The sequence below is a fragment of the Miniopterus natalensis genome, chromosome 3 (genome assembly GCF_054644295.1).
Source record: "Miniopterus natalensis isolate mMinNat1 chromosome 3, mMinNat1.hap1, whole genome shotgun sequence".
Classification (NCBI taxonomy): domain Eukaryota; kingdom Metazoa; phylum Chordata; class Mammalia; order Chiroptera; family Miniopteridae; genus Miniopterus; species Miniopterus natalensis.
Window position 1 is genome coordinate 49905574 of NC_142083.1, and position 25681 is coordinate 49931254.

The 25681-nt window shown below is 37.4% G+C and overlaps 1 protein-coding gene across 3 annotated transcripts in view; it reads right to left on the reverse strand.

Moving 5' to 3' along the window:
- The window catches only part of KIAA0825 (KIAA0825 ortholog), a 322549-nt gene that overhangs the window by 106288 nt on the left and 190580 nt on the right, over positions 1–25681 (reverse strand). The gene's annotated exons all lie outside the window — the stretch shown is intronic.

Below are 25681 nucleotides of genomic sequence, written 5' to 3' on the forward strand. Positions count from 1 at the left end.
ATTCCCCTCAACTCTCTGTCCCGCTTCTCCTCAGAGGCCATCCCCGGCTGGGACCCCTACAGCCTGTCGGCCAGTCCCACATGTCCCTGTGCTCCCCTCACACCTGGAGTTCTAGGCTTTCATTTGTCCAGAGTAGGAGTTGGCACAGGCCCCAATTTTACTAGCCTTGTATGCTCTAGAAAATAACTTATTTCCTCTGAGCCTCAGTTTCCCCATATGTTAAATGAGAATAATAATGCTTGTGCTTTGAATGGTTGTCATGAAGATGAAATGAAATAATGTATATAAACCCTCTTCCGCCAGCTACTGGCACATAGCAGGCCCCAAATAAATGGTAGCTATTTTTTAAACCATTTCTACCAACATCACCTCCAGCTACAAATATCTAGGTCAGTCTCCAGATGACTTTCAGCTAGAATGGTAGCACACGCCAGTCTTTGCAGACACATCCAAACAAAGGTCTTCAATGTGGTCCTGGTGTAGAAAAGGCAACCAGCAGGTTACTAGGTGCTTAAACGCCAACAAACATTCTTTTCAGAATCCTGACATGCCAGATTTTATACCTTCACTAGTGATCACTTTATGAATAAAAGTGAGCAACTAATTCAGCTGCTTTATCTTCCTTCTTTTTGGAAAACAAGTACAATTATTTCAAGGCACCAAGATATATGCTCAATAACTTATTTGTCTGATCAGGACTCTAAAAAAATTTACTACATATTCATACAAGACTATATTACTCATGTTAAAATTTCCAGTGCCTGAGAAATGAACTAAAATAAGACTTTTCTTTTTTCCTCTCCAAAGTATATTTAGAAGCCAAAAAAATTATTATATTAAGGACAGCTTCATTCTGAACATCTTAATAAAAGACTTTGTGAAATATCAGTTTCCCAATCACTGAATTTCTAGAAAGGTGAGCTAAATTTAAGCATTTAGTAGTCATCACTAAGTTAGGAATTTTAGAAATTACCTTACTGGTGGTGCCAGGCTGTGTCATGAGGTCAAATGGCAACTTCGCCTGTCACTGTGCTCCTGGAGTCACTATCCAGGAGTTCCTCAGATGTCTATGTTCCTGTTCTTGGGGGCACTGGAACAACACGGAGCCTCTCAAGAACAGTCCCAGTGACTCACAAGTTCATCATCAACTTTAACCAAGATCACAAAGTGGAAGGTCTAAAGGACATGGCCACGCCTATTCCTTCAGCTCCCTTATGAAGGTTATCTTTAGAAAAAAATGGCTGAAGGCAATTGGGTTAGCTCAACTCTGCCTTCACCCAACGTTTCTGGAAGGAGGTGCCTAAAATGATGGAAACTGGGAGAGCTCGGGCTGGAAGCAGGAAATGAAGCAGTGAGCCCACAGGTGGGAGAGTTTACAGCATTTCTCTAAGCCCTTAATTGTCAACCACCTCAAGAATATGAAACATCAGCTCAGATTTTTTTCTCTCATCTCCGATTTACATTAATTTCCTAATAATAGGTAAAAGTGTTTAAAATAGAATTGGGGCTGCTCTTAAGAAAAAATAAATAAAATTTAAAACATCAATTCCAGATAGAGATTCAGGTATCCTCACAGGATGGTTATAATAAAAGGATCATGGCTGAAGAATATAGACACTGGAAGAAAAATCCGAGTTGGAGAAATCAGGGCCTGTTTAGCTAATCGGAATAGGGATATTTATTAATCTGTAGAGCTCAACCTACAAGTCTTCTTGGGTAGAAATTTAGCTCAAAACCTGGGATGCTTTCCTATTTTCCCTGTCCATAAACAAATACACATATGTTCAAAATGTGAAAAAAAGCTTAAATTCTGTAGCAGCTTTTGCAAAAATAATGGAAACTTTTGTAAAAACAGCTTTAAACACACTGTTTGCCAAGTGAAACAATGTGCCAATTCTGTGAAAGCTGCTACAGGTTTTGTGCTTGTCAAGAGTTGTGGAACCTGGACTGTTCTGACAGTCACCAGAGATTATTTAAATATAAGAATAATTACAATCCTATCGGCCACTTCTTAAAATTGTGTTACGGCCTCTGAATTAACAGACTACCCCAAACATGAACTGCATTGGCAGCAAATCACATTTCTTGTGATGGCTCCCAATGTACGGGTGTAAATCTGATCAATCTCCCTTTCTTGACCGACTGATACTAGGGAACTTCTGTTGCTACTGATGGAATTTAAGGCCTACACTCTTGTCCCTCTACCTTTTTCTGTACTCTTTGGGGTAACAGTGCATTTGAAAGGGTCATTAGCCAAGAACAGGAGTACTCATAACGGAGTTATTTTCTATAACTTTCCTTTCAGAGGCTTGCTAAAAACACTACAGAAGACAGAAAAGTTTTCATTATTTCTTTAGACAACTCTAATAATGTAAATACAGTTTAAGGAAAAGAGAAGAGAAATGGCCATTGTACCAAAGAAAGAGTGACTGTCGTTTGAAATTTAATGGAGGCCCTAATATATGAAGTACAAATTGGTAGTTACAAAATTATTATGGGTGTGTAAACTACAGCAAAGGGAATATAATCAATAATATTGTACTATGTATGGTGCCAGGTGGGTACTTGAAATATTGGGAGGAATACTTTGTAAAGTATGTGATTGTCTAACCACTATATTGTAAACTTGAAATGAAAATAAAATAATATGAAATTTAAATTGTAATTGAACAATAAAATTTAAAGAATAAATAAATGATCCCAAAACTTGGGGGGTAGGTGGAGAATGGGAACCTCTAAGAAAATTAGGACATTTTTATTGCTTATCTTTTAATAAACATTTGATTCAACATGGAAATAATTCAGAGAACTTAAATGTTATGGAGTCAGTTCGGACACATGGAAGCCCTGCTACATGTGATCATTGCAACACTAAGTTCAAGAGTAAGACTGGAACCACTCCAAATTGTCCAATCTGGCTTCAAGTGCTGTTGCTATCTCCAACTCTGTGTTTAAAGAGTAGATTTAAAATAACTCATGATAGCACACTGAGATAAAGACGAAAAATGGAACTTGTTTTACTGCTTCAATCTCTCCATCTACCTGACCATTTGGAGTTTTTATTTGTGTTGAAAATTGCTTAAATGTAAAGATTTTTTTCTTTTTTCCAAAAATATATCGATGCAATTAAAAAGTATTTATTACTTTTTTCCTTATATGGTGCTGAAATATTTATTTTTTATAATTTTATTGACATGACTATATGCTCAAAGCTTAATCATTTGAAATTTTGAAAAACATGTTCACTATATATGTTCCCCTCCAGACATTATCACCATCCCTGTTATTATTCATTTCACTTTATGATTGTTGCTAAAAATAATTGTGTTGTATAGAATGTGGGTGTTAAGAATGATCTCCTCCAGGTGTCAAATGTGCTCAGTATGCCACTGACTTAAATAGGAACTTCGTGCAATTTACTGATGTCATTAGTTTCTTCTTTCTTCCATAGTGCAGTTATGATAAAAATGCACAATTTAGACTAGTGGAAATTGCTGATCTCTTCAAGTTCCTGTCAGCGCAGAGGAAGCCACAATTAAGACTGCCTAGAATTTCGAAGGCAATGCTGATTTGCATGGAATTTAAGCGCTCTTCATTTGCGAACTGAAAGAACTCATTTGAACTACTGGATGGAATTTTTGTGTTTTATTTGTGAGGTTCCAGGTTATTTCTTAGATTACTTTATCCGCCCCCTCGCCCCCCCCCACTCCTTTTTCTTATCTCATTTACGTAGATTTCTGACACTTGTGCATCAGAAGGAAGTTAGGAGGATTCTGAATCTATAGAGATGTCAAAGTCAGATGCCTTTGAGTATTTTAGCTTTTGAACTAATGCTATGCCCCCTTCCAGAAAATATCACAGTGAGATTCCTTTGAATATGCTCAGGCTGTATTTGAGCAGCTGGAGAATCAGCTGGTAAAGTAGTTCATTGTGGAGATATAAAAAAATGTGTTACCATAGAGAAGTATTTGGTATTACCCAACCTTTCCTTTTTTATTGGCTGTAACAGGGTAAGGGAACCCCCATAATTACACTGTGTAGGCGAGCAACAAGCAGGTAACTCAGTTGTCTAAGCTCACTACTTTCGCTTCAGCATATTGCATAATCACCTATAAAGCAAAAGACTTTATTTTTGTTTCCATTCACTTTTAAGAGCACTTCCTTTTTTCCCTATTCAATTGATCAAATTCTATACAAGCTAAACTATACAATTTTCCAAGGAATAGGCACCGGCTGGATAACTATGGACTCATTCTTATATTTAATATGCATAAATCCTTCCTGCTTCAGGTTTATATATAATATTACTCAAATTCACATCTATTAAATTGTTAAGGTGAATTCTACTCTCCCTCATAATTTGGAATTTCTAATGTGAATTTTATTTCAACACTTAAAAGTTTAATACTAAAGACAGAGATATGGTGCTAATAATAATTATGAAAGTTTAAATGGCTTTGAGGAGCTTTAGTAAAAGGAGAAAATTTATTTTTGAAATGTATTAGAATAAGGAACAGGGTGATAGCATTCATGAGTCCCTTAACTAGAGCCATTAACTGTTCCAGTTTGTCTTGGTAAAAGCTACTAAATATTTGTACCTGTTTCTCATTTGGAACATGAAGGCGCATGCCTAAAAAACACCTATCTTTAATTTTTTATGGACAACTGACCTAGCAAAATCATCATCACTATTATTATTATCATTATTTTAATTCTCACCCTAGGATAAGTTTTTATTGATTTGAGAGCAAGAAGGGAGAGAAGAGAGAAACATCAATGTGAGAGAGAAACATCGACCGGGGATCCAAACTGAAACCTGGCTATGTGCCTTGATTGAGAATCAAACCTGCCACCTTTTGGTGTATGGGACAATGCTCCAACTAACTGAGCCACACTGGCCAGGGCTAGATAAAATTATTATAAAACAGACAATCAGGGGAAATTCCTATATATATAAATATATAATTTTCCTGAAACTTCTTGTTATATTTTTGCATGTGAATAACAGTATTTTAAAAATTTAAGTGACAAGATGGTATCATGATATGGCATATATAATAACTTACCAACCAAGTGTTAAGATGAAAAATGCCATATACTAAGGTAATATAATCCCTGTCTTTCTCCCTAAAGATTAAAATTTAATTCCTTTGTGAAAGTGTATATACTTAACATTGGCTTAAATAATATTAAAATGACAAAATCTAGTTATTCATTTTATATAAGGTATTTTCTCAGAAATGAGAAATAGCTCCCAATTATACATATTTTTAATTTGTAATTTGACTTGAGTCAATTGTCCCATTACTGATACAGTATACATTAATTTATTTGAATTAAATTTGTTGAATATCAAAGTTTTAAGAAAATTAAATATTTGGGGTTTGTAGAGTTGTTAAAATGAGATGGTAATTGATATATTTCAATTATATTTTAAAGACAATAACACAAATGTATCCTCTTGCTAGACGCATACTACACTACAACAGGAAACAGTAATAACTTATCAGTCATATTAAAGTTTATATAAACCTTTCCAAAATCTGAGAAGAATAGTAAGATTTGTTTGCATTTGCCCTTATAAAAGATGAGGGCCCGGCTGGCATGGCCCAGTGGTTGAGCCACTGAGCCAGGAGGTCACGGTTTGAGTCCCTGTCAGGGCTCACACCCGGGTTGCGGGCTTGAACCCCAGTAGGGGACGGGCAGGAGGCAGCAGTCAATGACTCTCTCTCCTCACTGATGTCTCTCTCTCTCTCCCTCTCCCTTCCTCTCTCTGAAATCAATAAAAAACATTTTGTTTTATTTTTAAAACGATGAGGCTCAAAGGCCATGGCTAAACAGAATTATGACTATGTTTTTCAGATCTTGCTAAATGTTCTCCCAATACTTTTCTGTTATAGGTGGGCAAGAAAACAATTGACAGGTAGCCCAGTCTAGGGGGAGGGAGGAAGACAGAGGAGGGCAGGGCTGGGTCCATGAACTCAGCTGCTAGGAAGTGACTCAAAATTGACTTGCCTTCTATATGGACAGGTTTTTACTTTTCCAAGAACATTAAGAATGGGTGATAAGAAATGTATAGGAAACATGGCTTGTCTAGACCTACTACTGAATTACAGAGATTTTCTGATCCTTGTTATTATTAACAATTTTGCACAGCCTATTCCACTTCTGAACCTCTCCACTGGGAACCTAAGATTGAATTAATGCTACTTCCTGCTGAGTTTCCAGTAAGCAGGGAAGGTAATTTATGGATAGAAAGGAAAATAATGTAAATTCCCTACAAATATTAGTAGTAACTGTCCATACTCAGTTTTATCCTTAGTTTCACAGCCTCCAACTTAACATCAGATAGACATTTAACAGTTTTTCCAAACCAAACAGTGCAATGTTGATTGATTAGTTGGAAAGGGATGACTGTGAGAATTCTGAACTATTCCCAAATCTATAATGTATTTATTATATATGTATATCCACAGGCCAAAACTATTTACTCATCTAACATTGCTGAATACCTAGAACCATGGTAGACACACAGTGTGAACTTAGGCTTGTGCCTTTGAGGAGCTCACAGTCTAGTTGATGAGACGAGAATTGTAGATGCATGGTAAAAGAAAAAGCATTATGAAATAGGGACTATAGTTGTGAGGCTAAGTGCTTAAAGGAATCAGAGAATGGAGGAATTTCTCTGGCAGAAGTTAACAAGATAAATTTCAAGAAAGTAGGAAGCATGTGAGTGGGTGTTAAAGAGTGTTTAGCTTAATATGTGCAAAAATGACAAAGATTTTAGCAAAAGAGCCCCCCCCAAAATCAAATATAATGAAAACACATTATGACCAAATCATGCTGATTACATCTCACAGGCTTTCACAAGGAAAGCCTTATATAAACCAGGTTTTGATTCTATCTCCCCTAAAATGAGCATTAAGTGAGCTAGTTTCCTTTCAGATCTTAATTATTAGAACACTTCCCAAACTTTGTAATATGAATGGCAGTTGTAAGCCATGACTCTGAACACTGTGTTTCACAGAATGCATTTGTAACTGTAAGGAATAAAAGGTGATTGTTCATTTTATCTTATTAGTAGCTTCCCCGGCCTCCACGGCAGTGCTCATCTGGCCCCCACTTCATGCACGAGTCATGCAGATTGGAGTTGACTCTCAATTACACCAAGTCTTTCTCTAAAGATGACAGTCCAAATACAGTAGAGATAAAATACATCAAGGTTTAAAATAGGCCCGTTCAGCCCCAGTGCTGCTTCATCATGAAATGATATAATTCACTGATGCCTCTGCCTAGCCTAACATATGTTCTATTCACAGCCCGCGTCACTCTTCATTTGTAATTATTTCCTTTTTTTTCCTTACCCCATCTTGTAATACTTTGCTTGGTTGAAGACAAATACTGAGAGGCAAAGAGTATTATCATATGATGACCTGTTCCAGGGTGTTAAACCCCTGTCAAGGTTTGATTTTAACATGGGGTATTGATGACAGTACATCAATTCAGGCATCATGTCCTGAATTAGACTATATTAATTATCACTTGAGTGCAATATGCATGAAAATGCTGTTTCATTGACTAAAAGGATCTGACTGAATAAAAATCCATTTCTCATCTGGTTGCTTATGGATAAAGACATTTTTTTCTCTTTGCCTTGGATTGTTCTTTATTAAATATGATTTTTTATATGATTGTATGAATAAATTGTCTTACCCAACAACAGAGCCGGATAGTTTCAAACAAAAAAATTTAATGGGTTGTCTACTTTTGGCAAGTCTCTAACAATGTATTTACAGTTAATAATTTAGACAGATTATTTATAACAATACTGCCAAAAAAAGTTCTTATTTTCAGCATTTATGAGAAAAAGACGTTTTCAAATTGTTGCCTCCTTCATTTAATGAAAATGAAACTTATAATTATTTTCAGATGATGGAAGAGCAACAAGCTCTGCCAGGTAACAACTACATTTAAAAATAAAACTAAGATTATTCAACTTCTGAAAAGAAGATATTCACATGAAGCATTTCGTGATAGACAAGTTAAAATTACTAAACCCAACTAACACACAATTGCATATGTACATATTTGCTAAGGAGGCAACTTGATAGCAAAAAAGATAAATAATTGAGGCCTAATTTTTACCACAGAAAAGCTCTAGGTACTTACAGTGTTTATTCAGTTTTAACAGAAATAACATGTTGGGCTTAAGATAAGAATTTTCTAAATCCTCTCAAGTTAGAATATATCTCAAAACTTTTCCCAACCATATCTCAAAACTATCATTTAAGCCAAAAATTTAAAATGTGAAATTAGGAATCCTAAACCCAAATTTCAGCCAAAAAAAGAAAGAAAAAAGAATGTGTTTACTAAAATGTATTATTATATTTAGTCAATGAAGTCAGTTCATCTATTAGAAATACTTTTCAATTGCAATGAAAAACCAACTGCCTCCTACTTTAAAAAAAAACAAAACACTAAAATGTTTCTAGCATAAATACCAGTGTTTATTAGAAATATGATTCTATAATTTCTCCCAAAATGGCCTTTTAAGTAAAAATTTCACAAAAGATCAAGTTTAAATTTTGGAGTGGAAAAATTTTGAACTTGGAAATATATATTTGTTTCATTACAAAGAGCGGGGATCCTATAAAGTAGCATGTTCAAATTTGGCAAGAGTCATCACACCTAAGACATCATTCCCATGTCCTTTCCACCAGATCTCACAAGTCTAATGCAGTTATTAAAAGCATAAGCATTAAGTGGATGGTAGCAGAAAGGGGGGAAAGTTCTGGAGATTTGTCCAAGGCAAGGCTGCCCTCCACCCCTACCTAACCTCTCATGGTCAAACAAGACAGGAGTTCCCAAGGTGTGCCACACATTTGAGTCACCTGGCTACAAAGAGATTCATTAGAAAGGTTGTATCCTAGTATCACGGTTTTAGAAAGCAATTGATTCCTCACCATATTTGAATGATAATATTGAATCCTGCAGTCAAAATTAGGTCACACTCAGAAAACAGGGTCCACATGGTACGCATGAGTTGTTAAGTTTACATAAAAATCTATTGTGTGGGAAGAAATCTGGATATATACATGGGGCAAATACTTTGTGTGGTAGAAAGAGTACTGGGGTAGAAATGATAAAAGTCATAATACACTCCTGACTCTGCCACTTACGAGTTACATGAAACCAAGACAAATCATTTCTCTGAGACTGGAAAAAATAATGCCTGCGTTCCTGTGGCATGAGTGAGATTGTTCCCCGATGATAAGAGATTCTGTAAGTGCAGGGTAGCGTCGCTCCTGCTTTTAGTCTGAGAAGAGAGGGAAAATATAAGGGGAGATCCATGTCAACTAGAAAAGTGGTAACCCTGGAAGATACTGGCCTGGTCAACGACGTTTCTAATAAAAATATTTGTAGATCTGAAGACTTGCTGGGTATCATTTAACTGTGTTAGCATTATATTGCCCCTAGGCCACAGTTTCACACTTTCCCTTTTTGGTCTTTGTTTTCTGCTTGGTCAGATAATGACTGAAGTGAGCCACTCAAGGACCTTTCTGACAATAGTAAACACACACACACACACACACACACACACACACACACACGCACGCACTCCCATGCGCACACGACTGGCCTCAAAGGAAATTGTCCATTTTTGAAATAACTGTATTTGAACTCAGTGGAGTGGCTCAGTTGGTCGAGTGTGTCCTGTGCATCGAAAGTTTGTAGGTTTGATTCCCGGTCAGGGCACGTGCCTGGGTTGTGGGTTTGATCCCTGGACAGGGTGCATATGGAAGGCAATTGATCCATGTTTCTCTTTCACATCAGTATTTCTCCCCCTTCCCCTTCCCTTCCCCTCCCCTCCCCCTCCCCTGCCTCCTCCCCCTCCCCCTCCCCCTCCCCTCCCCCTCCCCCTCCCCCTCCCTCTCCCTCTCCCTCTCCCTCTCCCTCTCCCTCCCCCTCCCTCTCCCTCTCCCTCTCCCTCTCCCTCTCCCTCTCCCTCTCCCTCCCCCTCTCCCTATTTCCCTTCCTCTCTCTAAGCATGTCTTCCAGTGAGGATTAAAAATAAATAAATAACTACATTTGAATATTAAATTAACCAATTTAAAAATAAAGGCATTTCAGAACTGAAAACGTTCTACTCACCCTTTGCTATTGTATTCTGAACTCATAATTCTACAGTTATCACAAGACCAAGGATGGTCCATAAAATCTTAAGAGTAGTAAAAATGAAAATACATATGTTATTCTGCAATTAGTAATGCAGTTTCCTTTATTCACAAAATCCAAAGCCTTATGCACCAAGGAATAACTAAATTACCTGTTAACATCTTATACCATCAAAAAGTTTTAAAAACATACATTAAAATAAAGGCTAAGTTTAAATAATATGCCGTTTACTCCTCCAATACAAATTTAAATGTAAATTTATGAAACTAGAAAATATCATAATTTCTGTTGTGCTAAGATCAAAATATTGTATAACAATAAGAAAGAAAATTTAAGTTTTCATGTCTTTTTTTTTTTACTTTAAATCACTCAAATTTTGTCTCTACTCATGTATATTAATAAATTGACCAATATTTCCCGATTCATGTACACAGGCCAAAAGGCTTACAGTTAACTTGTAAAACAGAAACCTCCCTCCCTCCCTTCCCCGCACCCCCAACACACCCCTACCTTTTTTTAGGGCTATAATAAAAATAAATCTCATTGCCGCTAGTGAAAAGGGCCCATCATATGACTGATAGCATCTAATGCAGTGTTTCACAACCACCACAATGTAGGATTGACATATGACATTTATAAAATGTCAGCACCCCTCCCCCAATTTTTACAGCCTATTCCCCAGTAGGGTTTCACAATGTAAAATGAACTAAAGGCAACCTGTGTGCTCATTAGCTGTGCCACTTCTGATACATTATGTCGATTGACAATGAACCACTGTAATATCAAAGTGCAGGTGTAAAAAATAATAAGGCAACTGCTTGTGCAACAAAATCTCACTAACTGAGAATGTGTAATAAATATGCAAGGAGGCAGTTTTTTATTCATTGAAAATGTGGCATGGTACATCAAACATAAAACCCAGGAAAGTGTTTTGACATGCCAAACTCAATTAAAATTTGTTTTCATGACTATCAACACAGAGAGAGGCTCAGTAACTTATTTGTGAATGTAAAAGGTGATTATGCAAGTACCAATAGAAGGATCCGAAGATATTAAGAGATTCAGACACTGCCAGAAGCAAAGCTAACATCTACTCTGCAATCACTTTTAACTTTAATAAGTGATAGAGAGCATGTCACAATGGAAATAATTTTAATAAACTTAAAAGCTGCTTTAGACACCTTCTGCCTATTGGAAGATTATACGAATCACTGCCTCTTCAGGAACCATGCCCCACCTTGCCAATGGCCCCAGGGTCTTGACACTTAACAAAATCCCTAATGCAAAAAAGTATGAAAAGTACTCCACTTAGCATATTGTATATTTATAACTACCTTAGTTCTTCCTTGTGCGGACAGTGCCTCTTCCCCTCACTTTCGTCTTGGCCCCTGATTGTGGCCCCTTCACTAACGGTCCCCTGCCAGCCCGATACATGTCCCTTCTTCAACTCCTATGGTTTACGACTCAAAGTACAAAAACGTTGTTTACCCTGTGACTGTGCCTGAAGCCCAAAGAATCAAAGGAATATAACTTCCTGTGGAATATAAGACCCATTGTGCCCTGGTTCCAATCCATCTTTCCAGCCTCCTTTCCATGTTCTCCAGCCAGGTTTGCTCATGATCTCCTCAAATGCCATCAATGTTTCTGCCTTTGAGTTTTTGCTCACACCATTTGCCTTTTGCTAACGACCATCCCTGTAAATCTTTGAGCGTCCTGAACCAGATTTCACCCTCCAAATTCCAGCTCAAGGTCCACTTCATTCTGGATTGGACTCCCCTACCAAAAAGAGAGAGTCCTTCTTCTGGGTCCTCACAGAATCTTCTGCCATTTGGGACTTAATACACGATATATTTTCATTACTTTAATTTTTTTCTGCCCAATATGGTAATGTTGAAAGCAGGCTCTCCCCCCTCCCCATCTTTTTAATTTCCTTCAGTACTTTTTGGAAAGCACACTTTCAGGAAATACTTATTGACTGGTATTATAGAGTCACTTCTTTAGTAGGACACTAAGAGTCAAACTGCTGTTGATAGACTAAAATAGCTACAGGATCAAAGAGCATGGGTCTTTTTCACTGCAGAGAAGCAAGGGTTTAATCACTTCATGGTAGAGTGAATGGAGATTTTAAAGGGGTTTTCTGTACGAAAGCTTTCAGCGTCACTGCAACACAGACAAATTCAGCTGTTACTCATGGTAAAATAAAATTAAATCCAACAAACATTTATTAAGTGTTTTGGCTAAGGGCAAGCTACTCTGACCTCAGGCACCCCTCAGAAACTGACACAGTGCTTTATACCTATTGCACTTGGAATTTCTTTTCTATTCTAAAACTAATTAAAATTAGAATTTAAGCACTTGTGTGAGAGAGGACCATTAGCTGCAGCCTCTTCTCCCAAGTGGCTTTTTATTTTTTAAATATGTCTTTATTGATTTCAGAGAGAGGAAAAGAGAGGGAGAGAGAGAGAGAGAAACATCAATGATGAGAGTCACTGATCAGCTGCCTCCTGCAGGCCCCTGCTGGGGATCAAGATGGAAACTGGGGCATGTGCCCTGACTGGGAAGTGAACAGTGATCGCCTGGATCCTAGGTTGATGCTCCACCGCTGAGCCACGCCGGCCAGGCCCTCAGGCAGCTTTGAATCGAGTATTGGTTTAAAAGATCAAGCAGCCACTCAGTTGATTGGACTGAAGTAAAGGGAAGTTAGTAAAATTCCAGAAGAAAAATGAAATTTATTATGATAATATTTAAAGCATAAACTTCCCTGATGAATACAAAGAATGCTTGTGTTCAAGATGGGGATATTTTTAACATGTTCAGTCAGTAAACATCAGAGTGAGTACCTGTGTTCACTCACTTATTCGACACGTGAGCACTGGCTTCCTGCAGTGTTTCCTTCAATTTAGCATGAGAGAGATTTGGGTGCTCAAGCTTAAGAGGCCTTTTGGCCACCTCTCTTTTTGGTGGGATGGGGTTGCATGAAAATCTTTCCCATTTAGTCTCTTCTCTGATTCCCACAGAGAGAAGCCTTTGCCATGGGCCATGCCGCTGAAATTGGATGTAAAGGCAACATGCACCATATCAGCAAATATCCAACTGAAAGCTTGAAACTGGCCACTTCCATTCTCAGGCACAGCTCAGCGCTCTTTCCTTTCACCCTGTCACTCTGCTCTGGTCATGTTCTTGTATTTTTCACCACTGTATTTAGGCTCCTTTTTGGTATAAACAAAAATGCTTTATGTTGTATTATCCTCAGCAGTTAGCACAGGGCTCTGTACAAAGGTATTCGATAAATTCTAGTTAAGATGCTGAACATTTTTACTGAAAACATGGTCCTACATGTGGTTGTTTTGGGATATATAATGAGGGATATAAAGTTGCAGAAGACATAGTTCTGCTCCCAAGGAATTTCCATTTCAGCTGAGGAGATAAAACACATTCTTAAATAACTGTAATACAAAGTATGAAGTGATAAGGGTCAGAGAAGAGGTGAGAAGGGAAGTGCCCCAGAGTCCGAGGAGGAAGGGATTGCTTCCAGCTGCTCAGCGTCCTGTGTTCTGCGCAGGGCCGTGAGGACTGCGGGGTAAGAGAGACAGTGCTGCAACTGGACGTCTAAACTTGCTGGTGGGATAAAGCAAACAGACAGTTTCTGGTTAAATAAAAATCCTAAAGATGTACATAATCAAACCCCAAATGAGCGGGGCACTCTGCTATGCTGTCTGTCCGAGGGACATCCACGGTGCAGGAGCGTCTGGGAAAGGCTTCACGGAGACACTCAGCTTCAGACCCTCAACAATGGACAGAAAGACGAGCTTACGAAGCGGATGTGAGACATAGGATGTAACACTGACAATGTCTCAGAAAGGGAGCCGAAAAGAGGAGATGCTGTGCAGTTGCTTCTCTTTGTAAAAATCAACCAGCTGGGGCCTGCGGTGCGGCTCATCAGTCCCTCCCAAGGAACCCCAAGTGAGAGAGGCGAGGAGATGGGCGAAGCCTCTCAGGGGATAAACAGCAGCGAGGGCTCAAGTTGCTGTTAGCGGACAAATGTCCCTGGATGTCCTTAGGCTTTGACTAGGGCACGTGACGGTGTGCCCCCTGCTCCCTTGATCCTGCCACCTCATATGAATCTGTTAAAGACATCTTCCCATATTTTAACTCACTTCTGACCTCTGACTCTTGTGCCAGATAATTGACATATTGTGTTAAACATTTATGAAACTGGATATAAGAATCCTTTTCATGAAAGATTAAAAGCTGCTATAAAATAACTCTAAGAAAGAAAACTAGCTATGTATACCAAGTAATATGTATCAGAAAAAATTCAAGGTATTCCTAGTCCATCATAAGAAAAAAATAGATAAAATGTATTTTTCCCTCTGTAACTGTTACACTTTGCTTACTACAGCTCCCGGATGATGAACCCTTACATTTCTGGAATATTCTTCTCACTGCAGTGGAATCAGACCCTTCTCAATCTATCTTACGTTCCTATTTTGAAGGACTTCAAGATGTAGGCAAAATGGTTCCCCCCCCCTCAGTTTTATGTTTTGTTATTGAGATATTTGCAAAAAACAGAGTATGTATTGAGTTTAATAAATTTGTTTTTATACATGTCCTTGCTTCTAAGTAGATTTTTAAGCAATAAATTTTTATTCATAGTCAAATCATATGTCATTATTTTTATTTTGAATGGACATAAAAATGTAAAAGTAACATAGTAGAAAAACAGTAGAACGTGGTCACCTACTTAGCATACCACAATAAATTGTGTGAAAATATAATTACCACAGAAGTAATTTTTCTTATCAACAAGCTATAAGTATTACAGGGGTAAAGTTATCCCCAGAAATGGCGTAGTAAAAACAAAATCTGACAAATTATTGAATAAGAAATGCACATGAACTCTACTCTAGAATTCTGTTATAACAATTTGGAAAGATTTTTCAAAATCCATTGTATATGATATATAATGAAAGCTTCTAGTTTTGTTTTGAAAAGCTTCTTGTCATTTGCTTATTTCATCAGAAAAATCAGACAACCATAAGATTTCTATAATGGGTTCCTTAATTGCACTTAATATGACTAACTATAGATGGAAGACACATAACATCCATGTATTTATATCAAAATATCATGAAACCTGTGGTGCATATTAAAATCATGCAGTATCTACTTTTGTTTTGTAAAAAAGTAGAAAATTTGTAAATAGCAAGGGTGACCTCCAGTGTGCAATAGGTTTATGCCACTGCATTTTTTTCAGTAACAGAAATGTGCACTGGTCTACTGCAATTCTCTAAGAGTGCTAAAGAAAAGGGGAAAGGGAATTTTCTGTGTCAAAATGAGTTTGTAAGTTCAAAGCAATTGCTTTGTTTCTTTGTTTGTTTGCTTTTTGTTTTTTAGGCTTATGATGTTGCTTGGAACCCGAGAAAAGCAAAAACCATGGGAAAAGGATCTGTGGCTAATAAAAGTAAGAAAACTATTTTTCTTATATATGATCTGATTAGGACTTATATTTATTAAAGCTTTAAAGAATAATTTACATTTTAATGAAAATACCAAAAGGACATTCTTTAACTGCGACATACTGCCATGCAAATAGTGAAACTACCTGACCTGATATAATTTCTATACACTGATACCAACACTCACACCAAATAACAAACTAACACCACCAAAAATCAAACTTAAAAAGCTTTTTAGAAAGTCTTCAAGATCAAAAGCTTTACACTGTAGATATAATTTCTTTTTATGAAAAGCTAATGGGTTGCCACATTGTCTAATATAATTTCTATTTGTCTCTAATCTCAACACAACAAAAACTACTCGCATGAAGAGAAAAAGCATGACGCTTTCCTTGCAAGCCAATCCAACGTCACGGCTGCATCTTTTACACTGCAGATAACACAAACCATCCAGAACTACCAGGGAGTTTTTCTTTGCAGATTTTATTTTCATTTCTTTACTTGGCAAACAACCTAAACTTTGGGGAAATGAGGCTCCTTTTCAAAGGATTTTGTTAGTAAAACATCAAGTTCTGCCTCAGCTAACCAGACCACACAAAAGATCTAATTATATGGGTGCCCACCAGAGCTCCTGCCTGTCAGAGTCAGTGTCACTCAAGCTCTGTCACTCTTTCCATTAGGCCTATCTGCTTTCAAAGGTCTAGGCCGGGGATGGTAAAATATGCTCGAGGCTGACTCTTGGCATAAAAGGTATAAGGCTGGGAATGAATTGCTATTTATGAATATTCATAATAATCAGTGTGAACTTCCTAGACAGGGAAAAGTATACATAACTGCATGTGATCTTGTTTTTTTATATAATTTATAATATACACGGTGTGTGTGCATCAAATGTTTATTACTAATATAATTAATGTATTATTTAAAATTCACGTTGGCGATAATGTGCTCTAATTTTAATAAACTATGAAATTCCCAAGTATGGTATAATCTAAGGAACGGTAATTATTCCTTTGGACTTGTTATGATCTATCACGTCAAGAGTCTGTGTGCTACCTGCTACGAAATGTCTGAGCTGGCCCTGACATGATGGACCCTAATGGTTCCAAAGGAGCCATTATCGTCTATTGTGTCAATATTTTGCGTGCTAAAGAGGGTCCACAGAAGAGTTCTAAACCAGGCCTTTGCATATCAGACAGTAATGATGACTCAATATATTATGTCAATAATATGGTATAAAAAAGTCATTCTCTTGAATGCATACAATCACAGTCTGTCATAGGCCTGTTTTGTCAATGATCCGTTTAGAATATTCTTTGAGTACTCTCAGAAGATAGCATCTTTCATATCTTGCTAGAATAATTTTTTTTTCATTCTAAAAATTTGTTTTTATTTTATTTATTTTTTTAAAATGTGGCAAATTAATACCATAAAAAGGATTGGATCAAAAATTAAATTCGCCTAAGCAAATTATTTTCACACCCCCCCCCCCGCTTAAGTCAAATTAGATTCTCCAGGGTCCCCCAAAACATTTTATATAACTTTGTAAATAAAGAAAATACCTTTTACTTTTCTTACTGAAGGAAACAAATAAAAATTACCAATGCAGCTTTGACCTTAATTCACACCAATACATATACCCCAAGGGGCTCGGCATTGAAAATATATAAGTACGCATCACATTCTCTAATCAAAGGAAGAAAAATTAAACTCACATGTCAGAGTCAATTTTTATTTTTGAGGATATCATAAATAATGATTTTACTTTTGAGAAATGATTTATTAAAATTTATTAGGATTCTACTTGGTTTGAGACATCAATCTTGGAATGTTGATTATATCTTTAAATATTAAGAATTATTAAGTGATACTTAGTAAAACAGAGGTTCTTTGTAAAGTTAATAGGTAAGCAAGAAAAACATGATAAAGTATTATGTTATAGTCCAGTCTAACTTCTTTGAAATCTATATTTTAAGACCAGGAAGAAGAGAACAACTCTTAGGGCTTAATAAATTGACGTCTCATCCTAATTATTTGTGAAAAACCTGCACTGGCAAAGTGCCAGCTATATTCATGCACCAAGTTTAAGATCAATAATTTAAAAAAATAGTATCAAATGCCTTACATTTAAAATAGGAATTCTAATAAAATGTCTCCTTTTGTAATTATATACAAATGGATTAAGTATCATAAAAAGTGGATACAGTGCTTTTTTGTGTGAATTGACTTTTAAGAAATAGTTTCTCAGATGTGTCAGACATGCTTAGATATTTGAGTAAGAGAATTTTTTTTTTTTTTTTTTTTAATCTTGGCTGTTCTTATAAAGCAATGTTTTGGCAAAGTCGGCAAGTTCCTTAAATGAAGATCTTTTTTTCCCTCCCTTCTGGGTATCAGGAGACCATTTTAATTCACTCACCAGCTAAATTCTCAAAGGGACTGCTGTATATGGTAACATAGGAGCCAATATCCTAGCTATCAGTTTTCATACAGCCTAGCTGGACCTTTACATTACGGCTGCCCCACATTTATTGTTCTTTCATTGCATCTGTCAGCATTTCCTGACAGCGCATTATGGAGCACATGGCTACACGGTCAGGATCAATCAGTCCACGATCATGCAGATATAAGTAGCAGACTATTGATAATGGGCCTTAAATCAGATCATCATGGTTTAAGCATAAGACTCTTAAAAGGCAGCAATCTCACAGGAACTCCTACTTGCCTCTACCTGTTACAAACCCTACAAACCAGTTTCTACACCCACCACCTACAACTTCTTTGAAAGAAAAAAAGGGAGCATTAAACACACACCGTAACAGATATCCTCATGTAAAATGAAGCATAAAAGCCAAGATGACAATTAATATAACTTTTGCTCTATTTCTTTAAAAACGTGCAGAAGTAATAGACTATCTCCCTCGACGCTAATGAACACAGCCCCCCCAGCCCCACGTACACCTCTCATTGATAACAGCGGTTTTGTTGTGCTTTGGAAACGTATTACTTCAAAAGCATTTCAGCTCGAGATGGCCATTTACTAAGAGAAGTGAGAGAATTCCCAGAGTTTAGAGGTATGCTACACGAAACTCAAGGCACCATGTTAAAAACAAAGGCATCTAATTTCCCCCAGACGTAAATAATAAAACAAGGCAGGAGTTGCATGCAGATTTGGTAACATAAAATCTAAGGTGATCAACAGAACGGAGGCCGGCCTCTCGTTTAGTATTCCTCGGTTATCACCATAATTGCTGCATGTCTGTCATCACTAGCAAAAGAAAAAAGTGTCTTTCTCAGCTGCTCCCCTGCTTGTTTTGTTCGCTGTATTCTTGTAAAGTGGGAGAAAATAAGTGTCATTTAATGAATAGTGCTATTCTTTGTCTGACAGCTTCATATCTGTTAGGTGTAGGAGGCCTCGTACTTTCTTTTTCTGATAATGTTTTTGACAGTGTGCTAAATTCCTCCCCCAAAAGGCCGGCATGTATATTCTGCTAAAAGGGGCTTCATCTCTCCTGAATGGGTGCCCTCTTTTAACCCCCTTCAGCTTCTGTTCTTACATTAATTGAGCTGATCAGATTGAGCATATGAATTTGTCTTTGATGTATGCGTATGTTTAGTTGATGTTGCTCTCTCATTGGCAGCGGACAGAGCTCTCAGACAAATAGGACTGTTGCCATGGTAACAGGCAATAGCTAGGGATCTCTTGAAAAATATTTTTATTTCAAAATTCAAACTGGAAAATTCTCACTGGATATGGTTCTCAGTTCTAAACGTGTCATATCTAATGATGAATGCAATTAGGAATCCCACCAGTGTTTTAAATAATAAATTAGCCTAATTTTCCAGGCCTGGCATGATGACATACAAATACTAAAAAGGCGTCTTCTTTTTTAAAATCCATGACAAAGGACTTATTAATGACTTTTGTTCTTAGGATTTCAAATTAAAACGGATGGTAGGCTAATGATAGTGCTTTCTATCTGCTGAAAACCAGAGGCCTAGAGGTAAACTTATTATTATTTTTTTTAAAGAAAACACTTCAAACTGCTCTGATATTTGGTTATTTCATAAAGAAAAGCAGGTGTAGAGATCCTTCTATAAATGTTGAAAGCTATAGCAGTTGGTAAATCTCAGTGGATAAAAAATGCCCATAGCCATTTTTAATTACTGAGCATGAAAAAAAGGGATGGATGGTAAACATAAGTTTTATAGATCACTGTCATCTTACAATGGCAGAGTTTTCCAAATCTTACTATTTTACTTAAAACACAAGGAAAAAATAGAAATAAATACTTCAGTATATGATATAAATGTAGCTATTTTTAAAATTTAATTTATACATGATTATACAATTCCAGTTATACTAATTATTGTTACCCCCCGTGTGAGGCTCAGGGAACAGTGAAAGTCAATATACAATGGACAGTTTCAAGGATCTGCAATCACATTATAACAGAATTATTAAAAGCAAACTAGATATTTCTATTCCTTGAACTCTTTATTTTTAGCATTTTTTAGTTCTTTGGTATCTGTTATTTACTCACTGTGTTATATGTCAAAATGAAGAATTTAGTTTTTTGATATTAACTGACTGGCAATGGCACTACTTTCTTTAATTTTGAGTTAAAACAATCAATATAATAAAATCAAGCAAATCCATGTATATTTTGGGTTTGTCTGAAGAAATCAATCTTATTCAAACTTTAAAATGTCAGCACACAAAATAACCAACAGAGTTTAAATTAAATCCAAATGGAAATGAGTGTCTACAATACCTGAGTATTCCCATGTTAAATACAGCTTTACATCTGTACATATTAAAAAGTTTGTGTTTAAAGGATAGAAAAAAGCTAACCCTATATTAACAGTTACTAATTTCTACTCTTCTATTATTATTACTTTCTGTATAATAATTGTGTTACTATGGTCTAAACAGGATATGACTATTGCAACTTTTATTCTAGGTTATGTCACTAAACCACCTGAAATATTACTTTTTTCTCAATAATTGAAGTGCAGTGTTTTATAAAATACCAAAACAAACAAACGAACAAAAAAACCACCTTTCTTGTTATATGAAAAACTTCAGGGGACTAGCAGAGAACATCTATGCTCCTACTGGTAAGTGAACGTTTCTCCCCTGTTTGATTTCATCAAAAGGCCCACAGTGAAGACACTAAACCCAAATCAGCTTGAGAGTTCAGTGAGTAGCTGTGGCCTCCTGAAGCGCTCCGGGAAGGGGAGACAGGCCTGGGGGCCAGGCTGGCACCTCATCACCTGGCTGCCCTGAGGGTCACATGGAGACGGTCCGCTCTGGTGAAGGGGGCATACTATTCTCCCACGATAAGGCTTTAGCTGGTTTTCTAAGTTGGGGTAGCATATCTGCTCACTTGCATTCTTCCAGAGTGAATAATAACAATTTTTAAAAGTTTTCTTTATTGTTTTTTAAACTTAGGGTAATTAAGTCGTATCACACGAAAGCCAAAAAAATCTTGAAAGTTTCCCTTCATCCCCAAAGCTAACTGCCATCTTAAATCAATAATTGGTTCTACATCCTTTCAGACCTCGTTATATTAAAACCGTTTTGCACGCACCGCTTTCATCTGTCCTCTGCCTTATGACACAGGATTGTAAGTGGTATGAGAAAGGAAAAGGAGAGCAGAAAATGTCTTTTGTTTCTTTTTCCTATTCCTAAATTAAATTGCAAGACATGTGAAGGAACTGTTTCACCTCTCAGTCATCATCACCACAACCCTGGAGCAGGGAGGAGGTGGATTGAGGCGGTTCTTCCCCCAGCACTGACACTACCCTCCAGGAGCCTGGAAGTCACACCCTCCAGGCCCTCCCAGTCTTCCAAGGTGTGGGAGATGCTTCCTTGGTGTGCCTAAGGATCCAGAAGCTCCTCACTGGAGTACCATATTGTCATGCTGGGTTGCAACAGGAAAGCTCTGCCCATAAGTGTTTAAAATATTTTGAAAATACAAAGCACGATGATGCCAGTTTCTTCTCTTGCTCAGCACTGCACAGATCTACTCCAAATACAGAGTGGCTCATTGACTTTGGCGCTCAAGGCTTAAATCAGCTCCATAGGCGTCCAGTAAGCCAAAATGAAAGCTAAACACGCTGCTGCTGAAGCCTATGCTGCATTCCACAACGCCAGGGATATAACTTAAAGACAATTTACCTCGGAAAATATAAGGCAGCACAGGGCAGTGAAAAGAGACCTAGATTTGGAGTCGGAATGACAAGGTCAGACATTTCTCACTAGCACCCAGACCTTAAGTGGCCTTCCTGAGCCATTACATCTTCATCTATAAAATAGGGATCGTAATATCAGCCCTCCTCCTAGGGTTATTGTGCAGGGAAAATGAGAGATAACAGATATGAAGGAACTTTAAAATATATATAGGTTGTACTTGAATCCTATATTCTCTATATTTTAAAAATTAGAATCAAGCATATTGATTTTGCCACGTAAGTTATGTCTTCCTTTAAAATTTTCAAATTTACACTTATCATAACTAATTTAGTTTTATATTACATTAAAGTATAAAACAATAATTTTAAGATTATTTTACTATGGAAAATGTTTGTTTTAGAAAGCACTTAACTTAAAAAATACCTAATTCCTACATGTCATTTTTTTCTGCAATGGAATATGCCTTTGAATTCATATGTTTAGAAAGAGAAATTAGTCCAAGGCAAAAAGTTAATGTTCTATAATCCAGTAAATTATAATTAAATACAACTAAGAGCAATCTAAAGAATTTATTTTGATATAAAACTTTCAGTTTTCACATTTCAGAAAATGATCTGAACCATTTATTAGATTTATCATTAGTAATGATGTCTATTATAGAATATATATACACATGTATGCTATATCTATGTACATATAACAGATATAAAATATGGCAAGATGGCTATAAAGACACAAAGCGGTCCCTCGAATGTAAATAAATGATATGCTGAAACTTTATTAGTAAGTCAATTGCTTATTAAAAACTTGGGGTCTATTTTCTCATAGAAACAACATTAATTTGATGTATCGGGCCCAGACTACCTCAGAAAAAAAATGCACTTGACCCATAATTTACCACAGAGTTTAATAACCAAACATGGGGAATTTGCTGTAGGAAACACACACCTGCCCTCGCTGGCGACCCCAGGCTCTTCCACCGGCTGCTGCGGAGTGGGGAAGAGTGGGAGCCGCAGTGGACTGCGCTCCTGTCGGCAGCGCAGAGAGGAGGTGCCGGTTTAGGGAAGCACCAAGCCCAAACGATCAGCAGCAGGAAGAAAGAATGAAGGCAGGGTTTTATGTTCTATTTTCTGGTACCTAAGGAAGGGTTAGTAAATATTAGCCAAAACATAGTCACATGTTTTAGCCATAACATGGTGACGTTAAGTAGAGAAACTGAGCAGGCTGGGGCCTGGGGGGCGGGGGCCTAGGGAATGAGGACAGGGCCAGGAACGTCCGCGCTGTGGCAGGTGGGAGAGGAGAGGCCGAAGAGGCATGTTTCCTTCCTGATGGTAACCCCCTCTCGTCCCCACAGAGATCGTCTGGGCTTAGTCCCAAGAGCCAAGTGAGAAGCATCCTGAGGGACCTGGGCTGTAGATGGTAATGCCTGAGTTGGTACCGGGGGAGAAAGGGAAAGGAAACCAGTCGAAGTGCGGTGACTGAAAAGGAGAGAGGGGTCCCCAAATCCTGGGCTGTCTGTGAACATTTGTGCCTAAGTGACAAAAGTGAGGGCTCAAAGGAGATGGGCAGTGGCACTCGATCACCCCCTCCCTCCCTGGGAGCCTCGCTTGGCTCCCAGGACACCCGCCCACTCCACTGGCCATTCTTTCTCAGTGACCAGCTGGGTCTTCCTCCTCCCAGCCTCCCAATGTTAGGGAGCCCTGGGCCTCAGATCTCAGTCACGATTACCTAATCAGCTCCATCACGGCTTCTAAATACTCTCCGAACTATGATTGTGGCCACAGCAACTCCAACTCCGATCTTTCCTTTGAGTTCCATATTGCTGTGTCCGACTCCTACCCCTCCTAGACGCCTTAAAGCCATCTCAAAAGTACAGAATTCTTGATCCCCACGCCCGCCGAACGCAGTCCTCTCCCACGTTTCCTCATCTGCTAAATCACACCCTCATTCACACAGCTGTTCAGGGCAATAGCATGGGAGATACCCTTGATTTGTTCCCCTCACACCTCATGTTTAATCCATCAGCAATCCTTCAAGTTCTATTTTTCACATGGTTCAACTTGGTATCTTCAAAATAGATGCCAAAGTCCAACCACTTCTCACCCCCCCATCGATCTAATTCCACGTGAGACCATTGCTGCAGCATTCTAATTTTTCTTTTACACCCCTTCCACCCTTACTTCATCTTCTCACAGCAGTCAGAACAATGTTTTAAAGATATGTCTCACTACATCCCTTCACGCTCAGTACCTTCAAAGACTTCCTATCACACAAAGTCAAAGCATGTCTTTGTGATCTGGTCTCTGCCTCTTTGCCCTCCTCGCCTTTCTCTCCCCTCACTCACTTAGCTCCATTCCTAATGGTCGCCTTGCTCTTCCAAAACCATTCGGAGCTTGTTTCTGTCTCTAAGCAGAATGACATGGGCTGTCACCTCCTGCATCTGATGTGCTCTTCCCTTAGGTCAAATACACCTTCTCATAGAATCCTCCCCTGGCTACCCTACCCGTCTATCTAAAGAGTCACCTACCCTCCACACCCATATATGCTTTGCTTTATGTCATAGCCTTTATCACTGCCTGACATTATTTTACTTATTCATTAGTTTCCTGTCTATCATTCAAGTGTAAACTTGCTCTCTACTGCCCACTCCGAACCTAAAATAGTCCTGACCCAGTAGGTACTGAGTACACATATGTTAATTGTTCATTTTGACACCCCAAATCTTTTGTGTTTTACAATGAAAAAATAGTCGTTACTCATATTGACAGATAAAAATCATGTTTTACAAAGGAAAAATGTTATGTTACATAGCTTTTAATCCATTTTTCAGAATATGATTTGCATGATTATTTTTCTAAAATAAGTATTTTCTAGTATTATACACTAGGAGAAGGAAAAATGAAAAGACAGACAAATTCTTTACTCTTGTATTTTTAAAATGTGTTCTGAGATTTAACAAGTAATTATGTAACTCTTCCTACAGAGATTTTGTTAAATTATTTTCTCCTTGACAGTTTGCGTCACAGTCTTACACACTATATCTGGAGGTATGAATGAAAATATAAATGGTCTATACTGTGATGTAAAGTAGAAATTCTAAGGGTAGGGTACAGTAGAAATCCCAAGAGTAAAAAGTTTACTCATATTAATGGGTTAAATAACAAAGTTATTGACTACCTATCTATGAGAAATATTTTAAATAAATGCTAAAACCCTTCAAGAATTATAAAAGTGAGCATTGCATTTTATTTGTTTATACCATGAACTCAAAATTAGTGGCATGAATACTACTAATAACAAAGCTGAAATTGCTTACTTTGTGGCAGGTACTATTTGAAGTCTTTTGTTTGATAAATTCATCTACTCCTTATAACGACCTTCCAAAATAGCCCCATTATACAGATGAAAACACTAAGGCAATGAAAGGTTGGCTGTGCAAACCTAGAAGGTGGCAGAGCTAAGAAGTGAACCTAAGTAATTTGGCTCCAGAGCATATAAACTTAACTGCCATGGAGTTACATTACATGCTGTTTGCTCATGATTCTGCCAGCAAAGTATATTTTAGTTAGTAAAACAGAGGTTTTTACATGTAAAGTTAAATGTGTATAATGTCTAGAGAAGTAAGATTTTATCGTAAAAATTAAGTTACAAATGATTGCAACTTATAAAAGTCCAGTATTAAATTTATCTCTCCCTCTAAGTTCCGAACAACTATGGACATCTTACTAACACACACATATTATTTAAAATTGTTTTTTACATAATTTGACAAGCCACACACAAAAATTTTAAGAGGCATACTAACGATGAATCCTGCTTCTAGGGTCTTAATGACTAGAATTTTGTTGAC